We start from the raw sequence: 20,644 nt of genomic DNA on the forward strand, positions 1-20,644 counted from the left end.
TGGTGCAAGGTGCTGGAGCAATGGGGAAAGACTCTCCCCACATCTACCCATAGGTGCATAAGCTATTGGAAACACAAAAGGCTAATCTCATCATTGGTTGACAGGTGTTTTACCAGTTCTGGGAACTACCCTGAAACTTCACTGGTTTGACTAGAAGATACTCAAATAGGTTCAAATTTAACTAAGCCTTCCTTCTTGTCCTTTAATGTCTGTATTCAACAATTTTTTTTGATGCTTAAAGAAAATGCAATGTTTTGTGTGCCTGTTTTTAACCAAGGAAAAATGGGAGATTGTGCAGATTTTGATTAATTATTTAAAGTGCAATTTCTACTTAGAAACTGGCACTTTATCAAGTTAAACAACCCATTAAGCTCATAATCACACTCCATCTTTTGGGGCACAATGCCTTTTGCATCTTTTGAAATGAGTATTTGTGTCATCACTCAGCATGCTCTGAGGTGAAATTAATCTTCCATTGTATTGTTTCATTTTCCTGCTGGCTGAAATAATATTTTCAATATCTATTTCATTGCTCATTTGCACTCTTCGCTTGACACATGACTTATGGGGGAAATTTGAAAACAAGTCACAAAACTGAGATCCCAGATAAGCTTCTAAAACTCCTTAAATATTCAGCTTAAATATTCTGTCATCAGTGTGCTTTGAATAATCGTTTTTCTACCTCTAGCAGATACAGTCAAATGCTGCTTCAAGAATTGCTGTGGTCTTGAGGCCGTCTCGGTGCTAGGTAATCATAGAATCATAGAATCAGTCAGGGTTGGAAGGGACCACAAGGATCATCCAGTTCCAACCCCCCCTGCCATGGGCAGGGACACCTCACACTAGATCAGACTGGCCAGAGCCTCATCCAGCCTGGTCTTAAACACCTCCAGGGATGGGGCCTCAACCACCGCCCTGGACGACCCCTTCCAGGGCTTCACCACCCTCATGGTGAAGAACTTCCTCCTCACATCCAGCCTGAATCTCCCCACCTCCAGCTCCATTCCATTCCCCCTAGTCCTATCACTACCTGATATCCTGAGAAATCCCTCCCCAGCCTTCTTGTAGACCCCCTTCAGATACTGGAAGGCCACAATAAGGTCACCTCGGAGCCTTCTTTTCTCCAGACTGAACAGCCCCAACTCTTTCAGTCTGTCCTCATAGGAGAGGTGCTGCAGCCCTCTGATCATCCTCATGGCCCTTCTGTGGACACCTTCCAGCACGTCCATATCCCTCTTGTAATAGGGGCTCCAGAACTGGACACAGTACTCCAGGTGGGGTCTCACCAGAGCTGAGTAGAGGGGGAGAATCACCTCCCTTAACCTGCTGGCCATACTTCTTTTGATGCAGCCCAGGATCTGACTGGCTTTCTGGGCTGCAAGTGCACATTGAGAGTTCATGTTGAGCTTCTCGTCTACCAGCACCCCTAAGTCTCTCTTCTCAGGGCTGCTTTCCAGCCAGTCATTGCCCAGCCTGGATTTGTGCCTGGGATTTGTGCAGGACCCTGCACTGGTCTTGTTGAAGCTCATGAGGTTTCCTTGTGCCCACCTCTCCAGCCTGTCAAGGTATCAATCAAACACTCAAAGATATAGTCAAAGGTATAATCAAACACTCAAAGATATGTCTTCTGCAAAACAGTGGTGATCAGCTCTGAGAGATGGAGCCCACAGGAAATGCCACAGAGACCAGAAGAAAGGAGGCGTTCAAGAGGGGACTGGACGTGGCACTTGGTGCTATGGTTTAGTCATGAGGTCTGTGGTGACGGGTTGGACTCGATGATCTTTGAGGTCTCTTCCAACCTTGGTGGTTCTGTGCTTCTGTAAAAAACTGAATCATAGACTTGTGTAAGGACCTGGGATACCAGAAGACATCTCAAGCACTTGTTGACAGGTAAGGAATCATTAGTGACACAACACTAGTTGCAGTAGTAGCACTCCAGGCGTGAGAACTAAATCTGTGCCTTCCTGTGCCCAGGGGCTGTTTCTGCCGGGAGGGAAGCAGATGCTCTCCCACAGCCCACATGCCAAGCAGGGATTGTCTCCACATCCAGTTGGGTGATTGCTGCAGTGCTGTGTTTGGTAAATCAGGGGATGCCTTTGTTAGAAGTGTGGTTGTTATTCAGCAGCCTTACTGAACGCACAATAACAGTGATTTGAGCAGAATTCTTCTCCCCAGCCTTACATGAAGGAAAGTTTTCTTATTTTAGTTACCTCTAAAAATAAATGAGGGAGGCTGCTGTGTCTTTGAATGGTATGTCTGCTTTCTCTGACAAGGCTGACTTAGTAATACATTGCATTTGTAGTCTGTGAGATATGACAACAGTTTAAACCCTTGCATCTTATTGCAAATGTACTCTTACCATGGGATGACTACAAGGTGTGGGATATTTGTTTCAAAAGCCTTGAAATGATTGCTTGCAGGTTAATCTTATGGCATGTTACTACCACTATAAAGGATAGTGACTGCAACAGCCAAGCCATCACTGCATTTTATATGTTGGAAGTGAAGAGGTTTTATCAGCAGAGCAAGCAACTGAGCAAAATCTATTATTGTTTGTGGGTTGGAAGGCAGTTTGATACCTAGACATAAAAGAAATGTAACTTTAGATCATGTTCCTCGCTCTGCACCTCAGAATTAGAGCTCAGCTTTCTCAAAGATGACTCCTGCCATTGCTCATGATGCATTTACCACAAGGAGTCCTGGCATTGTAAGCTGGATCCTTTCTATTCTCCAAAAGTCTAAGTGCTGTGTTTTCTCAAAATGAACTTACTGGAATACAGACTTTTTTAGTCAAGCATTTTTCATGCTGATTCCTTGCCTTGATGCAGCCAGGGGGTTACCAAAAGCAGAATTATATCATCTGAGGTACCTGGCCTTCTGCTGCTCTGTCCCCACTCTTCAGCAGTGGCTTTACTAGTGCTTGGGACAAGCCTGTTTTCTTCTTGGATTTCCTGTTCTTCTGCACGAGTTCATATGAGAAATCTGATCAGTTGTACCAGCCTATGATGCTCATTACCAAAGGCAGGCTGTGGCTGTCACATAAATAATAAATCCTGCTGGAATAGCAGTTCAGTGGCCAGGCCAATTCCCAATATTTAGAAAAACAGAGTAGTGTGTATTTGAGGATTAGCACCACTGGTACCTGCCTAGATGAGCAGATGGTTCTTGCCCTGTGTATGTTATTGCTGTCACAGATGGGGAGAATTCCTGTTTAAGGAAAGCCCTGATTGGTGGTGTCTGCTGTAATTTGGGATGAGGAAAGCAGCCTAAATGTCAGCTCTTTGCAATCTTTATCCAAGAGCCCATGACTACTGGCACAGATGGACCCCTCTGGAAGTGGTACCAGTAGACAGGGCAAAGCTTGCAAAAGAAAGGCTGTCACTAGTATTCTGTGCAAGCTTTTTAGTCTCCTCTGATGTTTCACTGCAGTCTGGGCAGATCTACACAGGGAGCAAAGTTTCTTAAAAGGTATTTCCTTCTGCACTGACTCTCAGCCACGGGGCAGACTCCATGTAGTGGGCCAGAGCATGTTCTTGGCACGTTTTCATGGCACTGTTCTTTGTTTCACCACAGCAGAGTCCAGTGGGTCCCTGATGACTGCTCCTCCAGCAATAGTCTCATCACATTGCCCCTGCTGCTCCTCAACCCACATCCAGAACGACTCAGCATCCTCCCATGAGATTTGGCTGCAACACCTTGTGTTTGCTCTTACAATGATTCTTAGGGTACATCCACCCTGAAGAAGTATCTGCACCCAGGCCCTTTATTTGAAAATTCAGGTAAGCTAAGCTTTTGTACTGCAAAGAAATGTGTGGGTTTTACCAAAGCAGACTTCTATTGGAGTAGCCAAACCTGCTGTGAAGTCAGTGAGGCAAAAGGATGTGTTGAGTAATTTCTAGGGTCCTTTCCACCTTGCTCCCTGGGACACTAAAAGCTTTTTCTTGGCACATCCTAAGTGCCCTTAGATGGTTTGGCAACCAGAAGAGCAACCACTTGATCCTGTTCTGATAGCCCAGCCTCCCCTTACCAACTCTCAGCTCGAGCTTCTTTGCTGGCTGGCTGCACGTCCCGACACTCACTGAAGCTGTCATGTTGGCAGACAAATATTTCAGCAGCCGCAGTCTGACTCCAAGTGCTCTTAAAATCCCATTTACAGGATTTTCTCTCTTCTTTGCACGGAGACAGTTGTAAGCAATGTGCTTAGCTGTTCAACAGGCTCTTCTGTCAGCTTTTGCAGTGAAACATGGCAGAAAAAGGGCAGCATGGCCTGCAATCCTAAAATATTCTTGTTTCTTTGTGCTTACCATTGATTCTGCCATTCAATTTCCCAGCAAGACTAGGACTCAAAAATTTATAGGCAAGGGTCTTTCCTGCTCTGAAAAGCTTCTTGAGAATACTGTAACTTGAAGAAATATATATATATAAAAATATATATATTTTTTTCATCATAGAGAGAATGTTCTGGAAATGATCACCAGTATCAGCACTTTTCCAAAGGTTGCAAGCCTAAAATTGTTCAGGATTTATTTTTACTTCTATTTTTTTATAGCATCTGAATGCACAACCAAATCCTTGTTCATATATAAGGGTGACCTTATTGCTCTCTACAACTACCTGAAGGGAGGTTGTAGACAGGTGGAGGCTGGTCTCTTCTCCCAGGCAACCAGCACCAGAACAAGAAGACATAGTCTCAAGCTGCACCAGGGGAGGTTTAGGCTGGATGTTAGGAAGAAGTTCTACAGAGAGAGAGTGATTGCCCATTGGAATAGGCTGCCTGGGGAGGTGGTGGAGTCACCATCATTGGAGGTGTTCAGGAGGAGACTTGATAGGGTGCTTGGTTGCATGGTTTAGTTGATTGGGTGGTGTTGGATGATGGGTTGGACATGATGATCTTGAAGGTCTCTTCCAACCTGGTCTATTCTATTCTATTCTATTCTATTCTATTCTATTCTATTCTATTCTATTCTATTCTATTCTATTCTATTCAAAACTCACATACCAAAACAATAACAAATCAAATTTCAGACTTGAAGCAAATGGGCTTTGTTTCCATGAAAGTGCTGTTAATGAGCAGCATATTGATATTCACTTTATGAATGGACCTTTTTAACTTGGAAAGCTTGGTAACAGGATTTCTTTCCCAACTTCATGGCCCTAATGTTTAATTTACCTCTGCAGCATCTTTAGTTTTCAGATTCAACAAAGACAGTGCCTGCTCGTGCCTGCTCATGTTTCTTAAATGTCTCTGCCACTTAAACATAGCATTTTAAAGAATAACAGTCAGATGATTCCCAGGAACATCTGTCCAAACATTGCTTTTGCTAGGAAGTCACTTAAGCTGTACTTTTTCTTCCCAGAGAATGATGGCTGCGCTCTGATGAGAAATGCACTTGATAATTTAATAGGCATTTTGTCTTTTTTTCTAACAAGCTGTGTTGATTTCCAAGTAGTCTGCTATTCACTGAGCGAGGAAAATGAACAAAATGAAGTAAAACATTAGAAGATCCATTAATGTGAAGGATGGTTGATCTCTGCAAACTATAAATAAAGCTTGTAAGCCGTTTGAATTATTAACAGCTGAATGATAAAGAAACCCAGGAGATGCCAAGACAGTGTATGGGGGGAAATGACAGCTTTTTAAATTAAAAGGAATTGTTTTGAAATAACAGAAATAATCATACTTGGACTTTTGAAGTAAGAAAAAATGTTTCCCTGCTAGTGTTTTTTGTGCAGGAGAATGCTTTCAAGGTCAAAATCAATATGTTTAACAATTTTTTTCAGGGCTCTGGTTCGTACGAATCTGCCCCAGACTGAGAGAGGCTTTTTGACATTGTCAGCTCACAGAAGTTTTTGACTGTATGTAGTTCTAGAAAATGGAAAATCTTAAAAGCAGTATCATTGGAAAACCTTTTCCTGCTCAACCCTGGTCCTTTAACTGACCCCTTTAGGCAGAATCGTTGGGGCTTTAGCTGTGGGCAGTGACCTCTCAGCCTGGCAATAGCCTTGAAGATGGTTTCAGCTGACTTTTTTTCCGCTGTTGGCGCTTACACAGGTTGCATTTTATGGAAAACCATCAGCCAGCTCTGAAAATGAGTTAGGCAGTTCAAAAACAAATAGAATTTTATTTGAATTTATTTGAGAATGCTGTTAGAATATCTGTGCATGGTATAGCAAGGTTTGTGGGCAAATAGTCAGTCTTAGGCTGAAATCTGCCCCCAGGCAGCATCTTTTGGGCCATGGGAGAGCAGTGATGTTTTGCTGAGCTGGTAGCCCTGGCCCCGGTGGCTGCAGGGACACAACCACTGTGGCTGCTTCATCCTTCCTCTCTGAGGAATAAAATGGCAAGCAGGAGCCACAAGGACCTGGGTAATCCCAGAGCTGCTTCCTAGAGTCACAGGAAGTATAGCACAAATGGATATAGCTGAGGTTGTGCCCTTGCAAACAGTGGATGCACAGGGTAAAGCTTCCCAAGAGGAGGGTGCAGATGCAGGCTCCCTGCCAGGGCAGATAAGCTCAGCTAAAACACGATCACCGTACTCCTTCTAATAGAAAACACTTTTTGCACAAGACCAAGTCGTGGAGGAGATGGGAGGAAAACCAGGAGGCAGGGTGGCTGAGGCAGCGTGGGCAAAACCAGCAGCTGTAAGTAATAGCAGCATGCCCCCATCCCTTGAGTGTCTGCCCCCAGGAGGTCTGCTTTCTCTGGAAGCTGCACAGGATCAGAGCCAGGTGGTGCCATCTCCAGGGACCTGCCTGGCACTGGCAGCAGGGTGCTGCTGCTTGTGCTGTGGTATCCTCCTTTTCCTGAAGAAAATCCTGCGCAGAGCCTTGGCCATCCTCCTGAAGAGGGAGTGACGTTGCCTTTGCCGTTTCCGTTGCCATTTCCGTTGCCGTTGACCCCGAGCAATGCCTGTGGAAGAAGGAGAGCTGTAGGTGAGGGGCTGCAGGTGATGGGTGAGTGGTGAGCTCCTGCCTGCCCTCTGCCCACAAAGGATTTTCCCCAGGATGGGGCTGTTCCTGGCCTGGGTGCTGCTCTCCAGGGAAGTCAGGCCATGTCTGCCCTCGTCAGGGAAGCGCTTGGCTCAGGAGACTTACCTGGGTCCTCCTCTGGTGTGGCCCAGCAGCTGGAAGAGGGCTGTGCATCACCTTCATGCTGGGAGGCCAGCACAGGAAGAGTGAGAGCACCAGACCCTGCAGCACACAGCCCAGGCACTGGATGCCCAATGTCAGCCACGCATGCATGGTTCTCCTGGTGGAGTGTCCAGTGTCCGGTGTCTGCTGGAGGCTTCTGAGGCAATGGAGAAGCCACTCCATCCTTGTGTGTTGCTTGGGACACAATGGTTGTGCTGGCCTCTCCTCCATGGTCTCCAGATGTGGATGAAGAAGCACTGTTTTCTCCATCCTCACATTCCTCTGTGACAAAAAGCGCTGTGGTGCCCTCACCCACAGGGCACTCAGTGTCCTGAGGTGGTGTTGCTGCCACAGCTGCATCCAGGCTTTGGGCCAGATCTTGCTGTTCTGTTGGCAGCTGGTGGCAGCCCTGCAATAGAATCTTCTCAGCCCTGCCTATCACCTCCGTCACAATGTAGTGAGTTGTGTCAAGTAGAGACGTGGTGCTGGCTGTAGGGCTGGGTAGGACAGGTGCATGGCTTTCCATCTCTGCTGCTGTGGCCTGCTGACTGAAGCCTGGAGAAGCAGATGCCTCCTCTCGTGCCTGGGGAGAGAGAGCATCTTCCAGAGCACCTCTGTCTGGGGTTGCAGCTGGTGGCTCAGCATCTGTTGTTGCTGCCACAGCTGCATCCAGGCTTTGGGCCAGATCTTGCTGTTCTGTTGGCAGCTGGTGGCAGCCTTGCAACAGAATCTTCTCAGCCCTGCCTATCACCTCCGTCACAATGTAGTGAGCTGTGTCAAGTAGAGATGTGGTGCTGGCTGCAGGGCTGGGTAGGACAGGTGCATGGCTTTCCATCTCTGCTGCTGTGGCCTGCTCATTGAAGCCTGGCGAAGCAGATGCCTCCTTCTCCTCTTGTGCCTGGGGAGAGAGAGCACCTTCCACAGCAGCTTTGTCCAGGGTCACAGCTGATGGCTTGGCATCTGTTGGATATGGTGGTGCAGGAAATGCACTCTGCAGCCTGCTGCTGGTGGCTTCTGCTGTCTCTAGCTGGATGACTTTTGCCTTTCCCCAGAGAAGAAACACAGGAATTGCATCTGGGTGAGGAGGCAGATTGTGAAAGATGGTGGCAGCTATTGGTGGCCATGCTGCTCCTGGTGACCAATCTGCTAATATTGGCTGAGCTGCTAGCAGTGCTGCTTCCATCCTGGAGTAAGGCTGCTGCAGATGGACTGTCTGCACCTGTGTCACTGTGCTGTGGGCCCTGCATGTCGGTCTGATCTTCTGTGAGAGAAGAGAAGAGAGAGGCTGAGTGACTGTGGGCCTTGCCCCGACTGCCCTGTGTCCAGGCTGGAAGAGCTCCTGTGGTTGGGCCCCCTGCCAGCCCCCAGGGCAGCACTGATCCTGCAGGCAGCTGCTACCCCGATACCAGAAACAGCATGTGGGGAGAGGCCTCGGCCCCATACAGCACAGAACCCCTGGAACACCCCCAGGTATTCCCAAGGCATAGTTCAGAAGGCTCAGTTTGCTCGGGGGCTGGGCTCACCTATCCCCTCCCACACCTCCCACCTGCCTGTTTTCAGGTCCTGAGCTCAGGAAAACTTTTTGGCCCCGTCTCCCTCAGGCTCCCTACCTGTGCCCGACGTCTTCTAGCAGCCTTTAAGCGAAATGGGACAGGAAGCCGTGGCAGCCTGTCCCTGTCCCCACAGAGGGAGGAGTCCCTTCTCTGGCTCCGCTGCGGTGCTGTCCGTGGCTGCCGTTGGTAGCCTCTAGTGGTGCTGAAGAGCACTTCGCAGCACCTGGCTGATGCCGGCGCAGGAGGCAGGTCGCGGAAGATCCTGGCAGCTCCTGGCGGCCAAGCTGCTCCCCGTGGCCAAAATGGTAATATTGGCCGAGCTAATCGTAGCGCTGAAAGTGCCTGCCGTGGTTTCGCTGCCTGCCTGGAGCGAGGCAGTCGCAGACGAGCTGTCTGCTCCGGCATCACCTTGCCGCAGACCCTGCACCTTAGTCTGTTTGGCTGAAAGAAGGCAAGGAGGGAGGCTGAGTGACCTGGCCTTGCCCACACACCCCCGTGTCTGGCCTGGAAGAGCTCCTGTGGTTAAGCTCTCCTGTGAGTCCCAAGGGCAGCGATCAGCCCTGCAAGAAGCAGAGCCACACCATACTGCACCACACTGTGCCAACCCACCCCCCACCCCATCCTACATCAAACCATGCTGCTGTCTAGTGCAGCGCAGTGCGATGTAGTGAAGTCACCTACCTGGCACCGTTTTGTTGACAGCACGACCCAGCGCAGGCTCAGCAGCAGCACTGGTATCAGGAACATCAACATCGGCACAGCCATGATGAAGATGTTGGAGTGCTCCATGGCACTGGCTCTGCTGTGGCTGCAGTGCTCTAGATTAGTAAGCACAGGCCTACAATGTGGATGCACCAGTGACTCTGTGTGTCCCTGGTGACAGGACACATAACACTGCTGTGATGTGGCAGAGGCCGAGGCTGCAGTGTGTCAAGACCATGGTAGACTGTGGTGCCCACTGCCTGCTCCAGTGTGTCCCAGTGAGTCTCTTCTAGTCTGGCAGGCAGAGCCCCTCTTTGTGACACACCCTTCTCCCCGACGACCGAACTGTGATGCCCTGGGGCAGCTATGCCCTCCTGTGTGACATCTGTGACACACTTGGGAAGGTGGCATCCATCTTTTGACATCTGAGCTCTCTTTCCCCAGCTCACTCAGTTATCTTTTTTTAATGTAAACACCTTGAAGTTTTCTTATGGGTTGATTGAAACTCGTTGCCTCTCACTGGAGAGAGGTACCACTGGGTTTGCAGAGCAAACTGAACCACTTCTGTGGCCACTCCTTCCCCACCTCAGGAGACCAAGTTGCTGCAGCTCCCAGTGTCTCCTGACCCCTGTCTGTGCTTCCAGCTCTCATTCTTTTCCAGATCAAAATGTTCACTAACCTCAGTGGCCCAGACTGATGGCCATGCATTACAGTTTGAAGGGGAGACCCTAGCTTAGTTCGTGACTGCAAAGACTGAAAGAAAAATTGTTACCATTGGATGCAAAAGGAAAATAATGATAAGGTCTATATAATTCATTGGATTAGTAATGGAGATACACAGGAGTGACAGAAACAGTTTTTTCTCTTTTCTTCTTCTGTGCTAGCAAGAGCACTCAAGGAAGGATTAGTGTCCTAAGGAGAGCAGAACACCACCTTAAATCTTGATTTTGGCTTAGTGGCAGCCTACATTACTATATACTAGCATTATGCTAAATCAAGGAACACAGACACAGAAGGCTACCTCATGTCAGCTTCCACGTGCATCCAGATGTGAAACAATACATTTCTGGATTGGGAAAAAGCCTGAATTGAGACTGGCTTTGTCTTGAAAGACGTATCATAGGTGCTTATACATGTCAGGTTACACCCAGCCCAGGAGGGGGTGGGCTGAAAAGAACCTAGCCCCCAGGTGGACAAAGAAACCTCACTCAGGTGGGCAGAGAGACTTCATCCCCCCTCCCAGGGGGAGGGGTCCCCAAGTCAAAGTCTATTCCACTCCCACTTCCTGTCCACAGCCTTTTTAAGGGGAGACATGTTTTGTCTTTCTCTCGTTCTTGCCCTTACCTGCCGGACAGACCTCTTGCTGCTCCTGCTGTTGCTGCAACCACGTGGTGGGGTCTGCTCCACGCTGCTCCAGACTCGTAAGGACTGCATCTAAAGAGAATCCATATTCCATTCAGAGAATCCTTTGCCAGCTGAGCCTGGTTTTGTATATGTTTTTATTTACCCTTTTTCCTTATACCTTTGTAACCTTTCTTTTATTTAAATGCCTTTTATATTTTGTTAAACTTACCTTTTTAATGCCAAATTGATTCAAGACTCTTTGTTTCATAATTGTACCTGTCTTTTCTCCTGCCTAATTTGCTTTCTCCCTTGTGGGATAAAAAAAAAGGGGGGGGGGGCGGGGGAGAGAGAGGGGAGGCAATCTAAATGTGTTCTATTTGGGCTTTTGGACTCCAGGAAAGCTTAAACCACATTATACTGAGAGTTGCTGGCTTTTACCTAGAACAAACATAGCTGAATTATTTTCTAAATACCAGATTTTGAGGCTGATAGTCATTCCATGAGTGGATTGTCATCTGCTACTCCAGCCTTTTTTGGTAGAGATTGTGTCAGGTGGAGGCTCTGAGGTCATGGCCATGGTTTTTATATCTGCTATGTGTGCATTGAGCTGGACCCAGGGTTTGCAGTGACCAGTGCAGAGGCTTCCAGCTGCACTCTTATCATGAAGGAGTGTGTGCACGTTGAATTGCACACTTGGCAAACACATGCAAGAGCGTGTGATGTTTTCTCATTGATAAAAGAATGATTGAAAAAGCATTCCTAGGTCAAGATCCACTGTGAAAACCAGAAGGAAGAGGGATTAATTACATCAAACAAGCAAATGTTACTTAGGCAACTTCTGTCAAGTCCCCATATGCATCCAAGTTTTCTCCTCTTCATTGCTAGCTGCATGACTCGCCGTTGCCAAATTTAGCCTAACTGGGACCCAGGCACGGGTAGATGTATGAGCTTTCACACCTGCCCTGCCCACTGAGGAGAGGAGAACTATTTGGCTCCCTCTCTCTGTAGTGAGAGGCACAAGCTCTGTGAAGCCCTGCTGGTTATCTTCCTTTCTAGTCTGTGTGCATGTGGAGTGAGTTCAGCTGCAAAGAGATAGATTGCAAAGGTCTTGTAGTTTAATTTGATGGTGTCATCTAGAAGCGGTGGGATAGGTATCTTTATAAATGTCTATGTTTTGACAATATAGAAAACAATTTATAGTCAAAGAGAGGTCATTGACTTGCTTTATTCTTGTTCTCAAATGACAAAATACAAATTATTAAACCCACAGTGTGTCAAGGTTGTCACTAAGCACAGAAATGTGACATGTCTATGTCCTGCCTGAAACAAAGACTTCACCTTTGCATGCTCTGGATTCAGTTTGTTACAACACAGCAGGCAGAATGAAAAGCAAGTAAGAGCTCTGTGCTAGGTGTGCTATGGCCATGCAGAGACACTCAGATGGAAACCTAAATCAAGGTGTGAATCGCTGAGCACTAGCTCAGCATTTGAAGAAGCAGCTTGCTTTGCAGCAGAATGGTAGATGATGGAGGATATGAGTGAACATGGTGAACAGGGCCAGCCACTGATTTGGTTGTGGAAAGTGTTTGCAAAGGGTAATCTCAAAGTAATTGGCATGATCAAATCCAGCTCTCAATTCATGTACAGTCAGGCTGTTGCCTAGTATGTCATGTTCATCTCACTTAGCATCTAAAAAGCTAGCAGGAATTTGTGCCAAGAATGTGAGATGATTCATTTGAGCTGTTTTGTTTGAAGAAGTCGGGTCCCTGATTGCACTGGTTGTTCTGAAGCTTTTCTCTCTTGTGCCAAGAACAAAGTATGTCAGAGGATAAGGAGGGTTTTGCCATATGCAAAGAATGTCCTTCACTAAGTTTTCTCTTTATCTAGGTAGGAGTTAAGAGTGCCCTCCATGCTTTTGCAAGACAAAAGGGGATACAACACATCTACCACACAAGAGACTGTTCTTAGTTATGGGCCTTGTCTAATTTAGCCTCACAGGGTGGTTGAGGTGAGAATGCAGCCTTGAGGATAGGCTGGTCCAGCTCTGCTCATGGCAGAATCACAACTTCCTATATTTCAATGTTGCCTAGCAGAGTCCCTGGAGGAGAGTCTGGCTCCATCTTCTTTGGTTTTCCCTGTCTTGGTTTGTGTTAGAACTAATTCTGTTCAGTGATTTACCTTTTCAGCTCAGTCTCTTCTAAGTATCTGCACTTTCTGAAGTTAATGGCATGTTTCTGCAGACAGTGTCTGCTTCTATAAGGGAAAACACTTGATGTTTATAGTTACTGCTGAGGATTGGTATGCAGGAAGGCTCTTGCTTATATTTGCTCCTGCGGAGACCAAGGTCACTGCTAAATCTTGTTTCCCACATTGGGGGTACAGAAGTAAAAAGTTGCACCTAAGGGGAGGAGTGGACAGGACAGGTGACCCTGAAGTAACCAACAAGGGATTCCATTCTCTATATGTCATATTCAGTACAAATCTGAGAAATCACAAAGATCAAGCCTCTTATTCAATGGCTGGTGCGCTCTGTCCGTTTGCCCTTTGATCCAATCTGTGTGTTCCTGAATCCAGTTCCCTTCTGCCACTGAGTCCAGTCTGAGCAGTATTTTGAAGGATAAAAATCCTCAAATTCATGTTTTTCTGCTGCTGTGCTTCTGCTCCAGTTTATATTTTTACTGACAATTTTGTTTTTAAGGAGCTGGCACTCTGAGCAAAGCAGTGACATTGCAAGTCAGTTCCTACTTCCTCTACATGAAGCTCTAAGCCCCAGGGAAACTGACAAAGTTGGACTACATGCTGTGAAGTGTTTGGAAACCCATAACTGTTTCACAAACCAAGTTATCCAGGAAGATTTCAGTTTAAAAGGGATCCACTTTTTGATAGGCACATCTGTCAAAGCCACTCACTCTTACCCAACTGAAGCTATGTGCTCCAATCACAGCTGCAGGAAGCCACCATGAGGTTTTTTGATGTAGTGAGTAGGAGTCTTCATAATGTAAACTTGTGACTGTAAAGTCTTCAGTCCTGTCTTGTAAATGTGGTGTGTACAGCCACTTGGATTGGAATCCCCCCCTGTTTTCAGCAGCTATTCTGGCTTTTCTTCTGTTTTGGGGATTTTCTAATAACTTGAAATAGTTCTTCACGATCCTGCACTGTCAAGCACGCTAGAGCTGTGTGTGTATTTCCTTGTGAGGATGGAAAGGCTGGAACTCTGAATATTCTCTTACCCTTTTTGTGGCTGTTACAGCTAAGAAGAATTAGATTTTACCCAGTTTAACAACCCTGACCTTTTCAGTCTCAAGTGCTTGTACTGAATTTCATCTGAGCCAGCAACTTTTCCTCCAGCATCCAGAAAAAAAAACCAACTCTGCCCTACAAATAACTTTCACAAATGCAAAAATGTGTCACTAATCAGACAGGATAAATGTCTGGCATTTGGCATTTGCTAAGCCAGTGGCTTTCCGCTGCTAAAGGATGCCTGGAGAGGAAGTTAGCTGGTATTTGCAACCAGCCTCTTTTACCACAGGGATGTCTGGGGCAGAGAGGTGATCTGATCAGTAGAGGCTGAGCAGCACTTAATTTATTGCTATTGATCTTCCAGCAGAGACACCAGACACTGTGGTCAGACACCTGGCTGTTCAACCAAGATAAAAGGTGCCTACTTCTAATTTCATTTGCTAAATAACATGGCTGTTATGGAGCTCACTGTGGTGGAGCAAACCACCACCACACAGGACTAAGGCAAGGAGAAGATCTTAGGTTTCAGTGACTTGCCTGGGTGGCTGGACATGCCTCAACCTGCAGTCTGGTCTGGGAGAAAGATGTTTTCTGCAGAGCTGGGAGGTGGATTGGAGATAGAGAGACTGAGAAGATACTGGGGCAGTGTTTGACTGGTGGGCAGTCATTCTGGTGGGAGAGCTAAAGGCAGCAGAGGCACTCCTCTGTCCTAAGCGTCCTGGAACAATCTATGTTTGGGTTTGTGATTTTGTAGCCTTATGCAGGGGAAAAAAAAGACTAGTTGTTGTGAGAAGTGTGGCATATGTTGTTGCATATGGCTGAAACATCTGCAGACATACCCAGGGATTGGATATATGAGATAAGATTGTTACAAATCTAGCAGTGAAGGAATTAGCTTTTGGATTTTATTTAAGTTTTCTTTCCTTATTTTTTTTTTAATGTCATTCTAATCTCCAAGGCTCTTTGAAGGAAGTCAGCCTCCTGGCTTTGTCTTCATTAAATTTCATGAAGCCTGCAGGGACTGGTGCATGTAGAAGGTACTGACAGTTGTTTGTCTAGGAGCTATCCAGCCATTCCTGGGGATGTCTGAAGGCTGAATGAGTTGTCCAAAGCTCTTCTATAAACTGCTGCTACCAGAACAGCAGTAAGCAGCAGAAGAGTGAAACAGATTTGAACTAAAATTATTTGAGCAATCTAAGCAGATGGTTTTACATCTGCCATCATCCTTTTTGTACCTGGCTGATTCCTATGACTTGTAAATGTAGTACAATATAACCGTGAAACATCAATGTACTCTGCATCCAGCGGTGACATTGTTAAGGTAGAGTTTAATAACGTTACAAAAATGAGATGAACAAGAACCAAACCAAACCAAAACCACTTACAGTCATAGCAGTTCTGATGAAATGGGATCTAGAGTACTGTTTCTGACTGCTTAAGTCATAGAATGTTAAGGGTTGGAAGGGACCTTGAAAAATCATCCAGTCCAACCCCACTGCCAAAGCAGGATCACTTATACCAGATCAGACAGGAATGCATCCAGACAGGTTCTGAATATCTCCAGAGAGGGAAACTCCACAGCCCCCCTGGACAGCCTGTTCCAGTATTCTGTCATCTTCACAGTGAAAAATATTTTCCTCATGTTTCCATGGATCTTTCTATGTTTCAGCTTCTACCCATTGCCCCTTGTCCTGTCATTGGGCATCAGTGAACAGAGCCTGACTCCATCCTCTTGGCACTCACCCTTTACAGATTTATAAACATTAGTGAGGTCACCACTTAGTCTTCTCCTCTCTAAGCTAAAGAGCCCCAGCTCCCTCAGTCTCTCATCATAAGGGAGGTGTTCCACTCCCCTAATCATTTTTGTGGCTCTGTGCTGGACTCTTTCAGGCAGTTCCCTGTTCTTGAACTGAGGGGCCCAGAACTGGACACAGTATTACAGATGTGGCCTCACCAGGGCAGAGTAGAGGGGGAGGACAACCTCTCTCAACTTACTAACCACACCCCTTTTAATACACCCCAGAATGGCATTGGCCTTCTTGGCTCAGGGTCAACCTTCCATCCACTAGGACCCCCGGGTCCTTTTCCCCCTCACTGCTCTCCAACAGGTCATATGCTTATTGACAGCCCAGCTGCCTGGTTAATCCAAAACATCCAGAAGCAGTTGCCACAGGAGATCTCTTTGTCATACAGAAAAATCTTTGAGTTTTCCCCAAGGTTAGTATCTTTCTCAAGGAGTCCATAAAATGCTGATTCCATGTTGTGTTCATACAGCACCTAGCACAAGAGAATCTCACATCATGGCAAAAGTTGTTTGACAGAAAGGGTTAGGGACAATACCACATGTAAGTGACTAAAGGGATGTTTGCCTAGTTCCCCACTGAGCTGAAGTGAGGAGCTCTCGAGAAGCCCCATCATGGGGGCCTGAAGCATGAAGTGCTGCTTCTCCTAGGCACATGGAGATGCCAAAAGATCCACCTTGCTGACTTACACTTGTGGTGCAGAATTCTCAATCGCCTGTAAATTCCCCCAAACCTTCAAGCAGATGGTTTTTCAGGCAGATGGTGGCGGTGGGTAGGAGGTGAAGAGATGGAAAATCATCTGACAAAACAAACATAGGGACTGATTGGACTACTCCATAAATATAAATGTATTCCCAACAGCATGCTACATGTCTCTTATCATCCTACAGAGAGTGGACTACTGGTAGGTTAAAGCAGATGGGAGGTAGGGGAAAGTGAGTCATCTGGATTTTGTTCATGACTCCTGTTGCTTGCTCCCGAATGGGAAACTTCTTTACCCACATCTTCCTGTCTCCCCCAAGAAAAAGGGAGATAATAATTCTCTTGGGTCAAATGGGAACATTTAAAGGTTGATGTTTTCAGGGTGCTTTCAGGCTGCAGGTGCTGAGGACCTGCTGTCTGGCAGCATCACCAATTGCAGAGCAGAGAAGGTGATGTTCTTGTACTCTGACCACGGCTGGATTTCCCCCTCCCTTTCTATTTGTATAGTGTGTGTGTGTAAAGGCCTCACTGGGGCATATAGCTTGTATTACCATTGTAAATAGCAAGCTATCTCATAAAGGAGGATCTCCTTGTATTCCAAATGTAAAGGTTGGTGAATCTTCTTTGCATTTCAGCCACCCTGAGATCACAGCCAGGAAAGCAGTGGTAGAAGATGGGATAATTTGTTTCTGCTCACAAGCAGACAAAAGCCCAATTTACCCCTTGTGGTAGCCAAGGGCAAAATGGTGTTTCTTGGTGAGGTAGGCTGCTGAGCCCACCTTCTTTACAGCAGTGTTACAAGTCTCTAAGGCGTGTTTGATGTGTTTTAAAAAACTCCATCACAGTTCCCCAGCTTCACACTTGATGGGGATATGATTGAACACTTTTCAGCATATCAAAGAGTTGACTGCCCATACAGGCATTGCTCACAAAACTCTCCAACTAACTGGACTGTTTCACGACAGCCATAATTAGGTATAATAACTGCAATCACAATTGAAGCTTCTCATAGGAGGGATATTAGCTTCTTAATTCAGTATTAAAATGGTCTGCTTCAATATTGAATCAATACTTCAGAGAAATCAGTGAAAAATATATTGCAAAACTCTGTCAGTTGCAGATAACCTTTGGTGAAAAGCATTGAAAAAGTGAGAGGGGGGGAAAAAAAAAAGCCCAGGCTGAAGCCCTGTGCTTCAAAATAACACAAGGTAAGAAATAATGACTCATCAGTTTATTCAGAGTTGCTTGCAAGCTGCTATTATGTGTCAGAGATAAGAGAACATATGATTCAGACAGAAGGGTTCTTGGATGGAAGAAATTCCTAGATACTACTTGAATTATTGTGTGCCAATAACTCAGCATTTGTGGAAGGTGTTAGCTAATTAAAGCCGAATTTTAAAGTACCAGGCAGCATGAAGACCAGTAATAAGAGAGCAAGATCTGTCTGCATTACAGATGGGATGTGCAGCTCAAATAGTATGGCTTTAGGCAATATTTAATTGAGTAGTCAAATTATCTTCTCCAGACGGGAAAATAAATTACTGCTCATCTCTTCAATTTATATTAGCTTCTCCACATTCTGTTTCCTGAGGGAGCAGTGAGGGAATGTGAGACATCCCCCAAATATGCCCAGGATGATTTATTCTCCCCAGGCATCGTAACTCCCCCTTTGAGGCTTATATACACACGTGGAAGTTGGTGTGTACGTAGCAGTGGGTGTATTCCTCTCTTTTAAAAGATAGGCTGCTAATCACTCTGGTGGGATCATAGAAATCCAGCTCTATACTTACATTTGTATGGCTTTATTTTATTTATTTTTTTTTAAACTTTTTTTATTTAAAATGTAGGAGAGAGAATTGCTGGTTCAGCATTCTGCAGCCAAATCCAAAGCATGTGTCCTGCTGGGGCCATGTATTTTGCCCGAGAAGCTTTTCCAAGCCGTGGAACAGCCTGAAAATCCTCACTTTTAGCCACAGAGTTTTGTAGCATAGGATTATTTGGGGAAATGCTGTCAAATTTCAGATAGTTCTTCCTCAGGTTGTGTAGGTTCAGCCAAATAAGGTGAAATGCACATACTCCTTCTGGTACACGTGATTAGGATTTAAAATATTGGAAACTTTCAGTTAATTAAATATTGGATCCCCATGATAGCAGATCTCCAGGCTAGATGAGCTTCTTCCACAGTCAGGTGCCTGCATGCAAGCTCAGCCATGTGATTTTGTGCTTTATGCTGGTTACAGGAGCACAGCTGGTATTTGATCTGTCATGAAATCTTCTACCACAAAGTCACTCCTTGGAAAGTCACATGCAAATCCAATCTGGCAGGTTGGGTTGGTACCAGGCTACTGGTTTGTGCTGCGTCTGCGAAGGCTGGCGAGTGCTGAATATTCGTGAAGGTAGTAACAGGCCAATGTGCATGGCAGGCTGCTGGATTCAGTCTGCCCACTTCCAAACAAAGTCACAACTTGTTTTCCAGTTGGCCACTTCCCAGCCATGGGTCGCAGCCACGGGCCAGATGAGATAACTGTGTTCTCCTTGTGCAGCCCAAAATCCTGCCAAAATTCTGGTGAGGAGGGTGAGGTATGCTTTAAAGTGCTCTGAGAGGAAAGACTTCCTATTACTGCAGAATGATCCTGTTGTTCTTGGAGTGTTATTACACCTGAGAGTAACTCACAGGACTAGAGAAAATGTGTGTGGTGGTGTTTTGTTTGTGTTCTTTTAAACTGCAAGTGATTTATTTTCCACCTTGGTAAAAGTCTTTTCCAACAACGTTGTTGAGCGATTACTTTAATGAGTGTGGATGCTTTTGTTGTATTACCCAGAAACTCCATGGGCTGTAGAAGATGATGTGTTCAGGGGGAAATGCTAACTGGGAAAGCAGACAGTGCTAAGCTGACATCTCTGAAATGTTTCCCTCTGGAGACACTTGCTGGAGAGGGCTTTCAGGCTGTTGAAATGCAGCGTGGTTGGCACGAGTCCAGGAAAACTCCTCTGATTGAGCTAAGTTTTCATCTGTGCCAATTGCTTTAGTGACCACAGCTACAAGCTCAGCAACAGCTGAGCTGCTTCCTGTTTGCCCAGAGATGTTTTACTGTGAGCAGAGAGGTCTGTGGAAAGGGGAAAGGAAAATCCACTTATACACAGAAAGGTCTGGGCTCTGGGTTTGATGGAAATCCCAGAGGACACTTGAATGCTGTAAATCTGCTCCATTACAGGAGAATACTCTTCTCTCCCACTCTGGTAACCTGTTCTTCTGCCTTTGACCTTGACTTGCTTTCTTTTAACCAGACTTCAACAGCTCTGTGGTCTCTCCTGTGAGGAGGAGGTTTGCTGCTCTTTGCTCAGTTCTTCTTTCACTGCCCAGCAGATACTTCATAGAAGTGGATCAGACTGGCCATGACCAGCTGTCTGACCTCTGCATAGAAAGGGGTAAGAAAATAGCCTGTTCAAATGATGGGTGTCGGGCCACTGGCTTCATCATCCTTCCTGAATCCAACTATAAGGGCATGGCTCCCTGTGAAACAACGTGTTCATCTGCTCTGCCAGCACCAGTATGTACAGAGTTGGGAGACAGCCCATCCAGCTCCAGTGAAAAGGATGTATCTTCTGAGAATGGCAATTTCAGCCTTAAAATCAGTGAGCATAGATGCTCACTGATGGCCACTTAATCTATCCACTTCCCATCAGCTGGGGGACTGACCCATCTCTGAACTCAGAAAAACCCAAGCCCACTGAAAAAAGCAGCGTGCCTTTTTACCAGATCACACCCACCACATTGCTTCTCAGTGCCTGCTCCTCAGTGCTCCAAATGCAGTTTTTGCACTGACAACTAGACGTTGTGCTGTCTTACACCTCATGTGAGAATGAGTGTACTGTTGAAGTTCACACCCCTCCCCTTACACAGTGGCACGCCAAAGAAGACCATGTAGTGACACCAGTGATTTTTATTATGTTGTAGGACTGTATTTTATGCCCTGGAGGATCACTTACTTTGCACAAAGGGTTTGACATTTTTACAGAAATGGCTATAACTGTGTTATTTCATATGAGGAAGAATTTGTTAAAGCTAGATCTGGATCTCCTTTTTATATTAGACAAATGGCTAATAGCAACCCTCTTTCAGTACCAGCTCAGCGTTTGGACCAGGGCTATTAAATCCCCCTTCCCCTC

This window comes from Dryobates pubescens, chromosome 18, assembly GCF_014839835.1.
Source record: "Dryobates pubescens isolate bDryPub1 chromosome 18, bDryPub1.pri, whole genome shotgun sequence".
NCBI lineage: Eukaryota > Metazoa > Chordata > Aves > Piciformes > Picidae > Dryobates > Dryobates pubescens.